The sequence below is a fragment of the Pagrus pagrus genome, assembly GCF_965226575.1.
Source record: "Pagrus pagrus genome assembly, chromosome: 17".
Classification (NCBI taxonomy): Eukaryota; Metazoa; Chordata; class Actinopteri; order Spariformes; family Sparidae; genus Pagrus; species Pagrus pagrus.
This window is the reverse complement of record NC_140201.1, coordinates 17,837,345-17,853,815: the sequence shown is the minus strand read 5'-3', so window position 1 is coordinate 17,853,815 and position 16,471 is coordinate 17,837,345. Positions and strand designations below refer to the sequence as shown.

The 16,471-nt window shown below is 44.2% G+C and overlaps 1 protein-coding gene across 1 annotated transcript in view; it reads right to left on the bottom strand.

Moving 5' to 3' along the window:
* col8a2 (collagen, type VIII, alpha 2) overlaps window positions 1–14,584 on the bottom strand; it is a 53,627-nt gene extending 39,043 nt beyond the window's left edge. The window contains exon 1 of the mRNA XM_084379850.1: window positions 13,903–14,584. The gene's annotated coding sequence lies outside the window, so the exon portion shown is untranslated. The remainder of the gene's footprint in view (window positions 1–13,902) is intronic.
* Window positions 14,585–16,471: the final 1,887 nt, after the last annotated feature.

Genomic DNA, 16,471 nt, shown 5'->3' with positions numbered 1-16,471 from the left:
AAAAGCATCGTAAGTCAACAGGAGAGAGATGTTTTTTGTTCTAAGACACTTGGGGGGAAGCGGTCCAGTCCTGGCCACTCTTAATTTTCATATCTGTGGATCAGATCATTTTCTCAGCTAACAAAACGTCACCATGCATTACTTTTTCTGTCTGTCTGTGACTCCCTGTATTCTCCCACACACTGTAGACACTTTGCGTTACTGTCTGTCTCCTCGCTTGTTGCATAAAAATGCACTGAAAGCGATTACAGACACATTCCAGACGCCCTCTGTGGAGTGAATGATGGACCGAGGGAGAGACGATGCAGGGAGGACATAGGATGAAGTGCATGTGAGGTTGCAAATGGGGCGTGACAGCGCTCCTTCCTCCCTGGAGCTTATAGAATATGTAGACACAGTTTCAGCGTCAGCGCAGAGAACAGGCCTTGTATGTGTTGTGCAGACGATTAACAAGGACAACAGCGCTGTCATCTCCGGACAATAGACAGAAAAGACATGTAGGCAGTATCTGAGCTAAATGCCAAAATTGCTAAAGGACATAGCCGAAGAGGGAATCAAAATGTGCTAGACTGAACTGAATCCACAGACAGAGCCGAGACTGTGAATATGCTGTTGTGTCTGGCGGGGCTTGAGAACTATTTGGACAATTTTGGACCCTGGCAGCATTACAACTAATGCTTTTCTTTCCCCCTCCTCTCTGAATAATCGTATTGAGGGCAGTGTAATGGGTAGGGACGAGGGCAGGCAGGAGGAGCGTCACATGGAGGAGATTTGCAGATTAATCGATGCGGACTCCACGCCGTGCATGCCTCAACATTGTGCTACCATTTGATATGTATCGCTGATCGAATAGGAAGGCTGCAGTGAGAAACTCCACTGCTCAGCTTCTGTTTTGTGGAGTTTTGGTCTCCATAGTAGCACCACACAATAGTTCTTTAACAACCTGTGTATCTCAGCATGTAAGTGTGATTTATAGTCTAAGAATTGCACTCTAATGGGACATCTGCAAAATGATGGCTCTCTTTCCAACCCTGTCACTAGCAAGAATGCGGATATTGGAAGACAATGTTATTGACAGCGTTTTTTAAGGTGTCAATTCCGAGAACATCTGGTCTTAGTTGTGGAAATTGACCTGTTGATGAGGTGTGGGATGTTTTTCTCAACATTCAAACAACAAAATCTTAAAACAGTGAAAACCTGGCTAGTTTGAAAAGAAAATCTATATCCAACAGCTTCTTAACTTCTAAACTGCTTCAAAGTAGTCTTGCACAGTGTAATGGCTGCAGGAAAATGACACCGTCCACGTTTGAACTGGTTCCCTATAAAAGCTTATCAATCTGCCACCAGGCTGGACTTTTCACAGATAAAAGGACATATTAGGGCAGGTCAGCCATTTGGTAAACAAAACAGGAAGAGGCATTGTTTTCCCTGGTTGCTATCCCCAGGTAACTGTGGAAACTCTACACTGCAAAAGTTAAAGAACCCCACTGATGAAGAAGGTGAAGAGGGAGAGTAATAAAAACCAAGGTAAAACAAGAGTGAACGGACAGGCATTCACTCGATGGAGAGCTCTCTGGTGTTGTGTCAAAGTTTCTAGGTTAAATTTGGATTCTTACGGTTGATGTTATTGCTTATTGCAGGACAGTTGCCAGGTTGCTAGCAGTAGTCATGTGGCTAATGCTGTCTTTGCAACAGCGGCACTAGTAACAGTAATACTTCAGGGAAACGCCAGGAGGGAGGGTTTGTATAGTAAGTAAGTATTACAAGTAAAGTTAAAAGTAAATTAAACAAGCATTTACATGTATTTATATACCGTATACTAGGGGTCGACCATAGTATACTGACCCGATATTCAGCGCTCTGATTTTCTGATTATCAGAGTCAGTGGTTTTTCTTATTATTTTATTTCTCTCATTTTACACTTTTCATTTGTCACGATGGACCTCATCCTGTTGAACCTTAAATGTCCACTGATATTTTCTGAGGTCTGGGTCTTAAGATTCAGTAGATCAATTTCGATGCTAGCATAGTTATTGCACTCTGATTGCTGAAAATCAAATGTCTCAAAGTCAGAGATTTTTCTTCCTAACCAGGAAGCACAATTGGACCACAGTAGTGCTGTGTTTCACAACAGGAGCATTGTCCGTCTGTGGGAAGAGCTCTGTGTTAAGACTATCTGGCTATCATCACTTTCTGCTCACTGGGAGATGCCTTTCAACGAGCAAAACTCCAGAGGAAACAGCAAGACATTTGTGATCAACAGAATTATGCACGGGAACAGAGAAAGAGACAGGAGACGGAGAGAAACGTCAGCGAACCTGGTTTTTGGATCACACATGTATACAGCCCACGAGGGAAAGGCCCTCAATTCATTAGGGCACTGTTAGTGTGTACTCTGCTGACTTGGAGGGGGTCTACGTACATTCCCCAGAAGTGTCGATGCAGTCTGGATTTGTCATTGTCTTCAAGTGAGAGTGGATGACTTTCTGTGCATTTCTTGCATCAGCTGGCCTTACCCAGCATCCCTGAAGGCGAGATGTTCTGGCTGATCCAGTCCCAGAGAGGGACTTCGCACAAAAAGATTTATGGATCTCCTTTTGTTTCTGATTATGTAACCATTTTCACACAACAGAGATGTCTGATATAACTCTAAATTTTGTATTTTTTATTACTTGCCCATGAAAGGCTCAAACCTTTAAATTGATTTTCTGCATATCTGCATGCCTTCCTGCTAGCTGGCTTCACTGAATAATGTCAATTATAATAGGTCAGTTGTAAAAGGGTCCATGCCAATGCAAATCAAACCAATGAAGATCCAACTTTCTAGGTATGTTTAGTATTACATGTTTCAATATTGTAAAATATACAGTATTATTTAAGAGATTTGGGATTGCACTTCCATAGAGTTTGTGGACCAGAGACTGATTAAAAGTGAGAATCAATGCATTATCCATAATTCAACTCGAAGGAGTCTCTTTTTTCAACTCTCTCTGGCTGGTCGATGATAAGTGAATGGCATATCTTGCTATTGAAAATGTGAAGTCTTAAGGCCTTCAAGATGAACCAGATGACATCACTAGGGTTGTTCCCTTCACAACAAAGACAATGTCAGACATCTGTTTTCAAAATGTTTGAAAACATCATAAATCAGTAACACTTAGCAAACGCTTAGCAGCTTACACATTCAGCAGAATCATAATATTTGATTTGATAACGTTCCCTCTAGCTTTAGCCCATTTTTAGCAGGGAAAAAAAAAATATCAGGGCAAATGTCTTTGATGCTAAAATGCTCTGCGTGGTCACCAAGTTTGTCTGTCTGCTGTTCACGAGGGCTTGTGCCACTTCCCATCATTGCGAGCTTGACCAACACAGGCTACACCCTTCTACAACCATGCAACGCTTAGTGGCTGCACCTGACTGGACGCCCTGATTGCTCTGGGATTTCAAACCGTACCAACATAGCGGCTCAATACAGATTTGTATTTGTTTTAACTTGACATGGGTTAGTTTTAATAGTTCTACAGGGATTCCCAGAGGTGGCTGGATACCCCTGATATGCGTAAAGTAGCATAGACCGCAACTTCATGCAAGTGAGGAGTGGGTGACCCCGTCTCTCGTTGCATGCAGCGCTACCAGAATGCATTGCACCACTGCTTACATAGACTATGAATTGGAAACATTGTACCATTCTAGACACCAATGAGAGCACTGAGACTGAACCCAAAGATGCCTAAAGGGAATGGCAGGGCCAGAGGAAATTTCTCTGTGGCTGTCAGTACGAGTGACCGCTTAGACATTATACATAGTCATGTGAACCATTGTTAATGTTACAGTAATGACTGCAGCAGCAACATTTCTTAATGCTACTAAAGCCCTTTTGCAGAGGGACAGTTTTTGCTGTCTACCCACAAACAAGCCTCCAACTCAACTGTCTTTTCACTGTCTTTCTGCTCCCAACATGAGGTTTGAATCAGTAGGCTGTCATATGGCAGGGACACAGTATTCAGGACACATCCTCTCACTGTAACGATCTGGCGGACATGTCTGCATCCTCGTTTTCCTTCTCCTCCGTCTCCTTGTTAGCCCGCCCTCTTCCTCGCATACTACAAGGGTCACAGTAACACCCCTAGTCCATATGATGGAAGACAGTGACTGAACCAGAATGAATGGATCCTGTATTACAGGACTAAATGAGAAATGAATAAATTACAGAATATAAAGGCAGCACTGTTAGACTCAATTTTATCTTTTAAATCTTTAAAAAACTAGCCAGATTTCTGCTTCCCTCTAGAGATTAACAGCGTAGAAAGTTTAGCTGATTGCAGGAGTTCTGGGGTATTACTGAGCTTGTTGCTCAACTTGAGGAATGGGCCGAGTGTTCCCGACAGGGTAAACAAACATTGGAGTAGTAAAGAGGTTGCGGCGAACTGAAGCAGAGTAATTCATGGAGGAATGATCTGTGTCTGGGAGCAAAACAGACGGCCCCTGCATGTTTCTGTTGACGCTGGTTCAAATCCTCGGCCAGATCAAAGACGCCACATGGTTGCAACAAACTGAGTGCTTCTTAGACCAACCTTATTTTCTCTTTTCTGCTTCTTCTACCTTCAGATCTTTCCTCTGCTTTCACCTCTCCTCGCTTCTTTCCCGCAAATACCGCCCCTTCCACTTTCCCCTATCCCTGTTTTCATCATGTCCCACTTCGATCTCTCTTTCTCTTCCCAATGGATCCGTCGCCATCCCTCTCTCATAACCCTTCCCGGAGTTTCCCATATCCCTATCACACTTTCACCACATGTCAGGAAGACTTGGGTTGTGTGATTTCTGCCCAGCTTTGGGAGAAGTCCAGGTCAGGTTCTGCTGGGCTGGTTGTCGGTTCGGCTTGCGGAGCAGACCGGGGCCCACTGTTAGGAAATGACCACTTCTCTGGTTCAAATTAGCAGTGAGGCAACGCAACAGGGGTTTTTTCTGCTGGCGTGAAGAGCAGGAAAAGTGGAGAGAGAGAGTACGCAGCCATCTGCAAGCCACATGAAAGCGAGCGGTAATTGATTCGAAGCCCTCTCTAATTAAGTATTTTGTTCATTGGCCAAAGAACATCCTCCCTGAAGTGGTTCTACTTCTGTCGCATGCACCGTCCAAGCTATTCCAGATTTGCATGGTTAGGTCGAAGACGTTTTGTTTCTGTCAGCTTATTCTGCAATCTATCATCTATGGAACATCCAGGTTTTCAGTCAAGCCTTGTGAATCCTTGAACTTCCCTCAGTTTTTTGTAAGACCACTCACTTCTGTGTTGCTTCATGCAACTACAGCTGTGTTCCTACAGTCAGCAGCAGCCCCCTGATCTCTCTAATGTTGTTCTCAAACATGGAGAAGGTTGCGCCCATATGGGTGAATTAGTATGAACTGAATATCCGTTTTGATCAGGAGAAATATACTTTTTGTCATCACTGTACTTACTGAAATTAGAGATTTCACAAAGAAAATCTGACCGCACTCGCTTGCACGCTCACTTATGTTACCTCCTAAAATTCACATTGACAGACAAAACCGATCAAATGTGTGACGGAGCGGCTGTCAGCCAGTTAGCCTCCTGTTTGTTTATCTTAGTCTTCACTGCTCAGCATCTCAAATGCGCTCCATGAAACTCTACTCCACTTGTATCCCTCCGAAAATTGAGAGGCAAAGCAATCACCCTTCCTGTCTTGCGAGCATGAAACACAATAATTCTTCCTCAGAAGCTTCTTTAAGCGCATAGGAACGCTGCCAAAGTGCATCGCCTCGACTGTCTAACTCCAGGAAGCATTACATATATTGCAGGGATAAACAGAAACAAGAGAACTGTATTTACACACACACACACACAAACACACACACACACGATGTTGAATGCACTCGATGCTCACAAAGCGTTCACCTCAAACGAGCTGGAATGAGCACAAAGTCGCTTTTTCATTTTATCGTTGCACTACTTTGCTGCTGATTACAGGAAATGATTAGGACAAAACCTTGAAGGACTGACTGTTGTATGCTGCATAATGCCTCTGAGCGTTGCATTATGAAACACATGTTTCTCAATGGGCTCAAAGTCTGTACAGAAAGGATTAAGTCTCAAAGCCAAGGCCATTTAAACAAAGTCTGAGAGAGCCAGCAGCACCCTGCATCGAACAATCATGGGATACTGTAATGGCTCTGGAAAAGTTTGTGTGTTGTGTCTGATTCGTTTTAAGATTTCCTGTCTTCACAGGGGATTGGAGCCATGGTAAATACATATCAGTGAACAAGAAGATTGTAACTTGTGCTCTTGAGATTTGACAAAAGAAGAAAAAAATCAAACAACTCAAACCCCCGGGGGTGGTCCACTGCAGGGGATAAGTCCTCCTAAATCCATCTCTTTGAGGACCACTGTGAGCCAAGCTAAATGTTATGTGTTTATCTGGGCAGAAAGTGGCAACTGTGCCAGTTAGTTTAAGGCTGGAAGAAGAAGGAGGGCTCACACATGTTTGTGGCCATGTGGTGGGCACCTGTAGTCACCTGCTGTTGAAAGACTGCAGAGTGATTTATGTATGAAAGGACATCAGAAACATTGACAGTCTGAAGTGTTTTCATCTCATATCATGCTCAGCAGCATTTCCATTACAAAACAAAATTCTTTTGTGACATGAAAGCTACTGGCATCATATTTTTTGTTTCATAACCTCCTGCTGTTAACTTCGAATTGGTAAGAACTTCCAACTCGTCAAAAAATGACACTCTGGGACGGTGGCCGACTCATAAGACAATCCCAACACGTCAGTATTTGAGGAGTTGGTAATGAGACTCAAAAGTCAACTTTATTACAAACTGGACATTTAAAACAAATGTTGGATCAGGTTCTGGTGGCTGCAACACATCACCGTACGGCACTTATATTTCTATAGAAAATCAGAATCAGAAATTCCTTTATAAGTCCCGAAAACAGGGAAATTTGTGCGTCACAGCAGCCAATGGACAGTACAATATAACAATAAACAATAATAATAGTAAAAAATAAACAAGATAATTAAATAAATCTACAATGGTTCACATTGTAGATCACATGACTTGTATATGAAAGAGGTTGTTTGTGGTGATTATCTATCATATCTCTATGAAGCATTTTAGCATCTTTCAGCACCTTTGTTTTGGTTAACCGGGCTCACAACTTTACTGGATCACTCTTGCTCCTCTCCTTTGTATTTTCTTAACATGCTTTTAGCAACAATGCTCTTATCAAGGCACTGTTGAATGCCACCTGCACACATAGTGCACCCTTTGGCAAATAAATAGCCACAGGTTCCCCTCAGGAGTTGGTGGAGACCAAAATAGAGCTAAAAGGAAAGTAAATGTTGGACTCCGGGCAAAGATATAGTGTAGCATTCGCATAGACAACCAGATGCATCGTGAACGTAGTCATTCACATATTTGCCTATATACTATTTGTGTTACTGGAGGATACCACTGGATGGTACACATTACCTTATTGTCTCATTGTTGCCCCTGGTTACTGACCCCTGACACAGTCACACATGCCCACACTAGCCCTGTAGCATCAGTTTCTGAGGATGTGCACAACCGACACTCCAAACGTACACAGGATATGCAAGGCAGCCATCATTCATAAACAAACACGGTTTTAATAGCAATTATGTCTTTGGCCTTACATTCACCAGGTGGCCAGAAAAACAAAAGGATGAATGCTAAATGTTGTTCTGTTTTTTAATGGATGTGCAATGCAACTGTGTGCTAACACTTTTGCTAACACAAAATGATTGATCTGCTGCCCCCCAGTGGCCACAATATTCATCAGTACTACTTTCAATACACCATAAATGTTTAAATATGAAGTTCTGTTGCAGTTATTTTTATATTGACAATTCCTGGCATTATGCAATTAGCATAACGATTAAAACATTTGTTTGTGTGTTTTTTGGTTTTGTCTTTGGTTTTGTTTCTCTCTACATTTGGCATTTTGGGAAATACTCTTGCTTGCTTTCTTGGCCAGAGTTAGATGAGAAATTTGATACCCTACTCATGTATGCCTGCTACAAATGAAGCTACCTTGTGCTAAGCTAAGCTGGTTAGCAGATGAAACAGGTGTAGTCTGGCTCTGTGAAAAGGTAAAAAGTCCACCAACAAGCACCTCTAAACCTCAAAAATGAACCAACATATAGTTGTTTCGTTTAATGAGTTAAAAGAAAACAACATCTTGTGGTTTTAAAGGGCTTTATGTGCCGGACTATAACTTATTTATTAGTGCAATTTAGAGGTGCAGGTACTAGTTACACATTATCTCATGCAACCTTGGTAAGAGAGCACAAGTGTATCTCTCAAAGTATTCCTTCAACAGCTGCGAATGTAACTATGAGGCATGGTGTATCAAACTTGCTGATATATTGTAGATATTAGGTCTGCTACTGAAGATTTGGTTTCGGGGGGGAGCAAATGCTACAATACATGTGTCACTTAGTAAGCATCCATTTCCTATTTCAGAGAATCTGGCTCTCTGTGAAATAAAATGCTTTTTATTATCCTGCTCCGGGGGAACCATAACACCACAATAACCCCAGTCTCTTTCTCTTTTTACGAACACCTACGCACACGTCTAAATCAAGCTCAGACTGAACAATAACAAAGTCTGGAGCTTTTCGAATGGTCTCCGAAGAGCTGTTTCCAATCCCTTACTCAATATTGACCCGCCAGAGAGAGATATATCCATCCTGCATCTGAAGTGAAATAATAAAAATAAACAGTTGGCTTGGGAAGCACGTCTGTAACAAGATGAAAAGAGGGATAATGGGAGTTTTATACTGAGGAGCTGACCCCTGTTAAGAGCTGGCCCAACGTCCTGCTTTTGGAACCCCCGAACTAAGTTTTTGCCAGACGGTGAACTGAGGGGCAATGAATGAGGTAGCAGAGTCAAATAAACCTATCCACATGTACTGTACACACACGCTCATTTGCACAGTTACCTGAACCAACAAACATCAAACAATCTTCATTTGGCTTTAACGGGGAGATCGCACGCATCTTCCGGAGACACGGGGAAACTCTCACTTCCCTGCCGAACCTGGTAAAACTCAAGCCTCAGCGGCAGAATACGAAACGTCACATCCCATTAACTAGGAACAGCACTGTTGCTGGATGAGCACTGCTGTTTGTTCCTGTTGGATTCTCTTTGAAAACACTCGCATGTCCCAAAGAACTCCAGCACAGCATTGGAAAAATATAGATCTGACTCCAGGAAGCATTGCTCAATACGTGTTTTGTCCGCAGCTTGGGTTACCGCGCCTTGTTCAGGCCTCACTGGCTAAAAGCAATGTCTGACGTTGGAGAACAAGGTTGCTTTACCGCAGGGGTTTTAAGTTTGAGCCCTGTAAAGAGTTGGGCTTGATTCAAGAGGATTTGTCTACACCAGTAAAAAAAAAAAAAAAAAAAAAAAAAAATTATGGACAGGATGGAAAGAAAGCTGGGACAGAGTCAAGAAGAACGGGGAATGTTAAAAGCGGAAAAAGTGGCAACGCAATGGTGAAAGCCACTTCCTCCTGCTCCTGTCCCCGAAGCGTGCCTGCGATAAGTTCCCTCCGAGAGCCGAAGAGGGCATGTTGTCAAGTCCCTGTGAGCTCGGAGGCCCTGCTAAGACTGAGCCACTGCTGACAGAGTCAATGGGAGGCGGAGGAAAAATAACAAGGGGCGTCTGCCAAAGCCTCCCCACCGCTCGCTCTCTCTTTTCTCTGTCGTCCTGCTGCTGCCAGCCCAGTGGAAAAACTCCCTCCGGTCCAGGCACAGTTATGAGAGAACGAAAGAGCAAGTGGGAGACGGATAAACACAGACAGACAAACGAATTAGAGAGTGACAGAGAGGGAAAAATAAATAGGTTGAGCTGCCAAAATTTGAGTACAGATAAAACAGGATTAGCGCAATAGAAAACTCTCTACTGTTCGCTGTTTCCCTCCGCCTCCTTGTGTCGCGAGCCAACACAATGTCCTTCAATACGAGGCCCTGATTAATAACGTGCTGCTCCGACCACTCTGGAGGGCCGTATGTTTGTGCAGATTCACTATCTGCCGTATAGCCGACTGACTTCCACATATATCAGCCGCGCGTCCGGGCCAAGACGACAACCGGCTGATGTGCAAACAAGCTCCGAAAAGCACAAACACACAAGGAGAGAGGAAGTAAAAGGAGAAGAGATGCAAATCTTCATGCGTCTGCGCACGGAATTATGCTTCCGTCTGTCTTTTTCTTCTCCCCCTTTTTAGCTGCAAAACAAATCCAGCCTATTAATCTTGGATGTTATGCTCCAAGCTCTGATTAAGACCAGGGCCTGTATTCTGTTTCCACCGTCCTTCGCTGCAATTATTCATTCAGATTATCAGCAGCACCAGTTAGCATGCCTTGTATTGTGTGCATGTACAGTTTGTGTGTGTGTGTGTGTGTGTGTGTGTGTGTGTGTGTGTGTGTGTGTGTGGCTGTAATTGCAGACATGGTCATCCGGCTGGAAAGAGCACTTTAAGAAAACACAGTCTTTGTTGTTGAAGCCATTAAAGGAGAGGCCTGTTTTCACACTCTTTCCTCCTGAAGTACCTATGAAACAAAAGGCACAGATGGGGGAACTTTGTGCGTGTGTGTGTGTGTGTGTGTCTGTGTGTGTTTTCTGAAGGTGTTTGGGTTCCAGGGAAGTAAAAGGAATAAGTGGGCGTTCACTTTTCCTTGAGAATGAGTGGCATTCTCCTTCATTTCCTGCCACTACGGCCTAAGACTGAGAGTAACAGAAGCACATGTGCACTCTAATACACACTCACGTGCACACACACGCAAGAGCATACACAAACGTGCACTAATGGTCTATTAGGGGAGTAAAAGGATACAAATGTCATGCACATGCGAGTGACACGTGACAGTCTTGAGAACATTTTGAGAGTTGTTTCTTGAAGAAGATCACAGACGAGACGGAGTTGAAGTCAAAGAAGATGCCTCACATTAACGATGATTGAAGAGCAGAAGAACAAAGGAATCTCCTTGATTGTTTCCAGTGTTATGAAATAATTTAATGTAGAATTAGACTTGTGAGACGTAAGAAGACTGAAAACTATTCAGAAATACAGCAAGAGGTTTTCCCCTCACTGCAGGATGCCATGTGTTTGTGTCTGTGCGACAGTGAGCTGAACTGCCTGGTATTCTGCCCCCTTGTGGCAACAAAGTGTAGACTATTTTACAAGCCAAGTAAAGGTGAGAAACAAGCATCAAGGTAGCTACTAAAACTTCTATTAAAATCCTTTTTTCCTTCTTTTTAAAGGTGCACTATGTAGTTTTGGGGAAGACATTTTAATTAAGAGAGACAGATCTTCATTGACTGTTTGTTTTTTTTTGGTTCCTAAATAAACAAACTGACCTTAAAGGACAACACAATTTCATACTGTTTCACTTTGTTTGTATTTGGCGGACCCTGCCACCTGTCTAGCTTCAAACAGTGTTCTGGGGATTTTATTTTCCTCTGAGAACAGCTTGTTTATTCATTTAGATAAGAATAAATATTTCTGAGTTTGTGTTATTACCTCATTAATATTGTAAATATAAACTACATTGCGCTCCTTTAAAAAATAAGTCTCAACCCTGACCCCTGATGAGGGTATGCATACACTCTACTTGTGTCTCTGTGATGGAGCAGGAGTGACAGGTCTCTGAGCAAAGATCTGAGAATCGGTAGTAAAGTCTGTAACGTTTCTTACACCTGAGGTGTTCAAGCACCGTCTCCTTTTCACTCTCTCTAATGAGGATGAAACCTCGCCAAAAAGCTTACAGATCTGCAGAGAGAGTCCTCTTTTCACCTTGACATCAGAACTCAAAGATTTTAGAAAAAAGGACTTAAAGGAGTCCCAACTTCAACACGTTCTGGCCTATAAAGTAACTGCAGTGGGGCGTGAGAGTCTCAGCGCTATATGAGCAGGCGGTTTGGCTTACGGACAGCGCGAGTGTGTTCATCTGTTTGAAACGTGTGTGTGAGGAGGAGTGTCGAATCCATGTAGGTGTTTGTTTTGCACAGGGGCGTAAAGTATGCCGTGTGTGCCGCTGTGCATTCAGCGTGACTGTTGTTTGTGTATGGTCCGTCACGCTTAGACACTTTGTATCAAAAGCCTGAACTGGCAGCTGGTTGGAGGCTGTAAGTTGTGGTTGAATAATGCACCGCGCACACAAACACACTCGACTTGCTCGTAACCACCAGTGGCAAAGTGAGAGGAGCCCAGTCAGTGGCCATGGTTACAGCACAATGTCGCCACCGTGCCAAGCGGCAAGTTACATGCCAAGGAAAAGGCCAGCAATGTCGGTAAAAGCAGAGAGGGGCGTAAATCTCCTGACCTATAGGTACTTTAATAGAAACCAAGAGACTGACTGCAAAACAGTAAATCTATATGAGAGGCCCTGAACTTTATGAGCAAATAGGACTTTGAACAGTAAAGCAGACGCTGCTGCGCACCAGCAGCACTCCTGTTGTACCTCGGTGCCAGGAGGGAGAGTTCACGCTTTACTGTGCATCCATTCACCCACTCCCCTCGAAGATTGTGTAACACACTCCGACGCTCACACAGATTCACCTAGGAGCATGCATGTGTGGCTGCACGTGCACCAGCACGCACACACGCAGGTACATATCCAGTTTTTCTTGCCGTAAGCCAGTGAAGTGGAGGGATGCTGCCAAATGTTTTTGGATTTCAGAACTCCAGCCCCACTGTCTTTTCCAGACTCTCTCCCCCCCTCCCCTCTCTTTCTCTCACTCCTCACCTCTCTCTCTTTCTCTCTCTCCCTCTCTGTGTCTCCCTCCTTCCTCTGCGAAGAAAGCCTGCTGTTGGTGCGCTGAAACACATGTGATCGAAAAATGTATCTCCTCGGCGAAGCATGCATTTTGGAATCTTCTCTTTTGTTTTTCTAAGCCCCACTAATGCGCTCCTCTTGGTCTTTTTTTCTCCCCCCACTTTTTTTCATTTTTGCTCATCTCCTTCTGTCTCTCTGCCTCTCTGTTGGTTCGTCATGCGGGATACCTGAGCACTCAGAGTCATGGCTATTTCTCCTCTTTCTCTTTCGCGATGGAGGGATGTCGTTACAATGGAATGCGGCGTCGCTTGCCAGAGGCGTCACAGTGGATGGACAGAGTGAAGCAACAGGGGGATGAAGAGAGAGAAAAGAAGGCAGAAAAATGATAGGACCATGTGTCCGTTTGCAGTATTCCTTCACTGTGGTACTTTCCAATCACACTTTGAGCTTTCAGTGAGCTCAAAAAACACCAAACAAGTTGCAGTCCGTGCCAACAGAAGATGGGAGAAGATTAAATTCACATATACGAAGAGGACGATAATCAGAATTGAGCCAAACCTACTGTACATATCCACCCCCCCACCCCTATGCACACTCTGAATACACACCACGCCCACTTCAACATCATCAGCAAAAGATACAGATGTGTTCGGGTATGGATGCATCAACAACGTCTGAAATTTCACATACACAGGGCTGAATGCATCAGGACAAAAGCAGAAAATTCTTGATGTGGCTACAGAGGAAGTCAGGACCCCCCCTGAGTCGTAATAATAAGTAATAATACTGTAATATTGTCCTTTACCCTGGCCTGGAGCTTGGTGAACAAACTGCACCGGTTCTTTTTAATCTGTGCACTAGCTTAGGACTGAGGAGAATTATGCAGGTCCCATGACTAAGATATTGCACCGTCTGTTTTTTATTTTTACCTTCTCTCCCTTCCTGTTCTCTCCCTTCTGTTTCTCTTGGCCTCGGCCACATGTGCAGCCACATGGGATAAAAGTGAAAAGGGATGACAAGACAGGAGAGGAGGATGCTAACAGAGCCAGGGAAAGGTGAGGGCAGGTGGGGTCTTACCTTTTCTCTCCTCAGAGCGTTGAGGGGCAGGGAGTGTGGGGGCTGCACTGGGTTAAGGGGCAGCGGTAGGTAGGTGTGAGCGTCAGGTGGGTCTCTCTTCTACCTCCCTCCTTGCTTGCTTCAGCCACGCGTGTCTCCCATGGGATGTGATGGCATCAGATATTCAACGAACATGCAGGCAAAAAAAAGAGGAGCGGCGTTCTCCTGAGCAAAGAGCTGGCACCCTCAACTGGTCCAGAGCAGGAAAAAAAAAAAGATATTTTCAACCGCAGGTGGAGAAAAATTGTCTAACTTTTATTTCTCTGCATCCAGCAAAAGTCCTTCCATGTGCTTTTTTGGCAGAAAAGAGAGCGAGATGAAAGAGCGAGAGTGAAAAATCCTCTCTGTGCCGTCTTCAAGCTGTCCAGACGCAGGTCTGAGGAGCACCTTTCCAATCTGTGCGCTCTTGCTCTCCAGGGTGGAAAGTAGGAGGGAAGGAGCGAGGGAGCAGGACAGAGAGAGGGAGAGAGAGGGAGTAACAGTGGAGTGAGACTCAGTCAGTCAGTCAAGTCAGTCAGGCAGTCAAGGCAGGCAGCAAAAGGCAGTGTATATTGAGCTAAAGGCTGTGGTGTCCAAGCAGGCTGAGCTCCCACTCCCAGGACTTATAACCAGGGGCTGTGCACCTCGCTGCTCCAATCTCCCTGGCTCACTCGGCGATCCCTCTCCCACTGGCTTATTTTGGGAAAAGACAGACAGGATTGTTCATTGGGTTAAACCCCTTCATACAAAAAGCAAGTGTCTGTGGCTGGCTGCACTGAGGAAGGAGGGGAGTGAGCAGGATGGGGTGGGGTAGTGGCCGCGTACGGAGGGGTGGGGTAGGATGAAGAGGAGGGAAGGGAACGAAAAGGAGGACGAGGAGAGGGGAATTCGGAGGCGTCTCTTGCTCATGTTCTGCCTCCAAACTTATCCTCCAAGGAGTCACTCTACTCTATCCTTAACCCTAACCCTTACCCTAACATGATCAAAAACACAAATCAAGCATAACCTGCAGACATTGTCATGAAATACCCCAGAGATTTTAATCATAAAGTTGGAGGCGTCTCTTGCTCATGTTCTGCCTCAGAACTTACCTTGAAAAGGGATCACCTTTATCCTTTCGCTACCCTAACCCTAACCATTACCTGATCAAAAACACAAATCAAGCTAAACCTCTAGATATTGTCATGAAATACCCCAGATTTTAATCATAAAGGCTCCCACGAAAACGCTTTACTTGTAGCTCCAATGGCCAATTAATAACCTCCATGCATGCCATAACACTGGATAAGTGTAAGACATAAAGGGGCATTGTGTCGTCGCCTAAAACCTGCTGTCGTTTGTGTATAATCGTTACATGATAGCACTCTCTCGGGGTTAATCACCAAAGCACAGCAGTAAATGACATCAGGTCACATTTCGCCACTACAGCCCGGCTATTCATCGCTACAAGATGTTTTACAAGTATCACATAGACCTTACATTTAACGCGTGCCAAGCATTAGCTGGGAGGATGCATAAATTCTCATCAACAGGGGTAATTGGAAATCATGCTCTGGATGTTAGCTAACAACCTGGATGAACTACAGTCGCTCCTTATCGGAGCAGAGTTTTACTAAAGCCAGCACAGGCTTAGCGTTCAGTGTTTAATTGGCACTGTGTTAGCTGGCCCTGTGCTGTGGTAGTGGACCTTGAAGAGAAAGCTGCGTCGCGATTGGACGGATCCAGAGTGAAGCTGGCCTAGCCTTTTCCTGAAAGACCCACTGGGACTGAGCCATTGGCTGAGCCGGAGATCAGATAGAGACTGAGTGAGGTAGAAAGTTGCGTCCAAGTTTTTGGTGGTTTTTATTCATCATCACATTGGGTCGGTTTTATTAAAAGGCCTGTCGTTTCAGCAGCGTCCACTGATTCATGACTTCAATCGCTGTTTAAATTCCAGCTCGTTATCAAGAACTGGCAGTCCCGCTGCACGTCTCTCATTCATGTTTTCGCTCCGCGAGTAATAAATGTCCCCAGACTGTGTAATCTCCCAACCATTAGACTCAAAGTCAGCCTTCGCTTGCATGATAACTATAGGCAATGTCTCAATGAGGGCATATTTGGATAATGTTTGTTATATAAAATGAGTCTTTATAGCAACATTTACAGCACAGATGTGGCTTTTATGTGTTTTTTTTGCTCTTTTTTTGGGCAAATTCCATCAATATCAAGCTAGTAAAATGATTAAACGTGGGCGCAGTTGGAAAATTGATGTAAATTCTTTCTATTCAGAGACATCTGTACTGTATCTGATGGGAGGTCATAAGCAGGCCAATTGTTGATTGTGCCGTCAGAGTCACAAGAATTTTTTGTCGCGACTGGAGCCGGCTAAATTGAATAATCACTAAAAAATAAGCAATGGGCGTCACGTCTGTGAAAGAGAACATGGTGCAGTTGAAGCCGACTGAATGGCTCTCTGAAACATGGAAAGGGTGGAGTGACCAGATGCCCAGCAATGATGTCATCAATAGGAGTCCTGTGTGGTACTCAGGCCTGCCATTCATTCATTCATTCA